Raw genomic sequence first — 3,000 nt, forward strand, 5'->3', positions numbered from 1 at the left:
TTTAGGTTTTCATGTGTGAATGTTGTTTTTTTTAATGATGCATGTACTACGTATAGAGCTCTGGGCGTCATGTGACTCGGTCTGTTTACACCGCCATGTTGGCAGGAAAAGCTTCTGTAAAAATTGGAACAGCGACATCGCCGGTTTTAAGAGGTCAGAGGTCGCTGTGCACTTTGAATCCACGGAAATGGTGCCATATATGACAGACTGAAAATATGTGATCTTTAAAAGTATGGAAACAGTCAGAGCTGACGTTATTCCAGACCTGCTGTATACCCCACATCTTCAACTCTCTGATGAACTTTCCCCTCATTATTCTCTACTCCAGAGAACACTCACATATCACAATAAAAGCATGTAAAATAAACATGATATTGAAGTTAATTAGTGTTTAAAAATGCTGACATTGGCAAGTGATTGTCTGACAGGAGCGGATTCAGGTCCACTGCAGTGCATTTAGCCTGTAAAAGCTGTGTCGCTGGGCTTTTATATGATGTGTTTCTCCAGATTAAATGTGGTCCCATGTCATAATGTGCAAAAACCACATGATAATGATGGTATGTCTTTGGTTGGTACTGTGGAAATTGCTGTAATCAAGGTGATACACAGAGGTTTTTTTTTTTTTTTTTAAATAAAGAAATAATGGGTTTTGCAATTATAACTATTGCACAATATATCACTATATCTTTTTTTTTTAGTCTGTTATTATTACTACATGTAAATGTAGAATGTAAATGATGTGATCTGCACACATTACTTACACCTGTGCTTTTCCTCCTGTCAAAAACAGGAGTGTCACACACTCGCGCTACCTTTGCATTTGTCTTTTCATTTAAAATGACACTATAATCCTCAGGCCTTCTCCATGGAGACACGTTGGTGTTGAAGGGGTGTCGTTGCTGCCAAGGTGAGGTTATTTGTTCACTCAGTTTGACAATTAGATTCACTGTTAAATACATTAATTAAGATATGAAATGGCTTCTTATTTTAGCTTTATTTAATGTTGAGAACGAGGTTTTTATTCCGTTTCATTAGAGCTTTTGTGTCCACATTTTTCAATGTGTTAATATATATAAATAATAAATACAAATTATACAATCAATAATAGTAGGTCTTTAATAGTGAGTTTTTAAAACGGGTCATTTCACAATTACTGACCTCAGTTTTACAAATATGATGATGCACTTTTGTTGTTTGTAGGTATTTATGGAATAAGACAACAATGGTTGAGTGTCTTTGGCATCTTTAAGTGTGTGCAGCTGTTTTACAGCTGTCGACCTCTCTGCTCTCACCTGTGTAGAGAGGCTTGATGAAGTTTAATTAACACCAGGTGTGGTGGGGGGGCGGAGCCTATGTAGAAGCCCTGTAGACACAAGAGGTGATGAAACATCAACTGAAATCTAAGAAAAAAAAGGTATAAGAAGTCGACGTGTTTTGAATTTTTATTCAGTCAAAATGATCTGCCATGAAAAATGCTTTTACTTTGAAGTTTTTCAGTTTTCTCTGCTTAAATTTAAATTTTGTCACTATGATGTTAACATGGATTGCACAGTGTAAACACGACCATGCTTGTTTATATTAATGCCCTATAACAGTGGTTCCCAAAGACTGGGTCGGGACCCACTGATGGTTCACTTGAGATTTCTTTGAGGGTCTCCAGTGGAGAATTTTCCCAAACTTTAGTTAATGACGTGAGCGTGTGTGTGTGTCTGTGTGTGTGTGTGTGTAGGTGGATCCTGGGAGCTGTTTGGTCCTGCACAGGAGGTTCTGACCTGATTGGACTTCCTGGAACCACTCACAGTCAGACTGCCGATGGAAATGTTGAGTATGTTCGAATACATTTTTTAAATGGTTTGTTTCGTGTGTTGCTGCTGGTTTCTTGGAAGTGGGGAAGATGGAGTCTCCACACTAGTCGTAACAAAATAGCATGCAAGAAAAGCTGTAAATTCACAGATAGATAGATAGATAGATAGATAGATAGATAGATAGATAGATATTAAGCCTTTCTTTCTATGCATTATTCTGTGGCGACTTGTTTTTTTTTTGTGCAAACAGTTTTGGGCTGCTGGCTGTTTTTGTTTCTCCTGCTGCTTCATTCTTACGTTTGTGAAAGCCAGGTGTCAAACAGATGTGTGTTTACATGTAAGTGCCTCATTTTACGTCTCATTGTTTGCACACTTTGCTTAATCTGCAGCCAACGACTCATAATTACTGTGACATTTTTCCTACTTTACCTCAAAGTAAAGTCTTTTTAGTTATTCCAGTTTACGAGCACAATCCAACAACATGCAGATTAGGTAAACGGGACACTCTAACTTGACTGTAGGTGTGAATTAAGATTATTTGTGTCTGTCTGTCTTTAACACCAAGTGTATCGCAGACACGTCTGCCCAAGCGCACTTTGTATTACTGTAATTACACAACGGTTTGTGCTGTCGAAAAAATGATGAAGCCAGAGAATCAGCGTCTTTGTCAACAGAGAGGAGAGAGTTGGAGTCTGTACATAGTTTCCATTTTGGCCTGTTTTCGGACATTTAGACTCAAACAAATGTTATTTTAAATATGTTTCATACTGTTCACATTTCAAATAAACTTTGTTTTTCTTTTTAAATTATTAATACGCTATTTTAACATGCAGTAAATCATAAATAACTGCCATATATTGAAAGTTATTCTGGAACAATGTGCATAAGAACTTGGTTAACTTGGTTAACTTTTTATGGTTAAAATAATCAAAAAAAATAAAAAAAAGTTATTTTTTAAAGTTAAAGAGTTAATAAACTGGTGATCCATCCAGGTTATAACACTGGCTCCACACCTTTTTTTTCTGTATTTCATAAAAGCTGCCTCGTGATTGGCTGAAACTATGCCAGTTTTAAATAATTCATATACATTTTCCAGACTTTATAAAACTGATCAGCTTTTTAATGCAGGATTAAAATGGCACCATAAGCACTGCCAATGTTGTTATTATTATTATTATTATTATTATTAGTTGTA

The sequence above is a fragment of the Solea senegalensis genome, linkage group LG17 (assembly GCF_019176455.1).
Source record: "Solea senegalensis isolate Sse05_10M linkage group LG17, IFAPA_SoseM_1, whole genome shotgun sequence".
Classification (NCBI taxonomy): domain Eukaryota; kingdom Metazoa; phylum Chordata; class Actinopteri; order Pleuronectiformes; family Soleidae; genus Solea; species Solea senegalensis.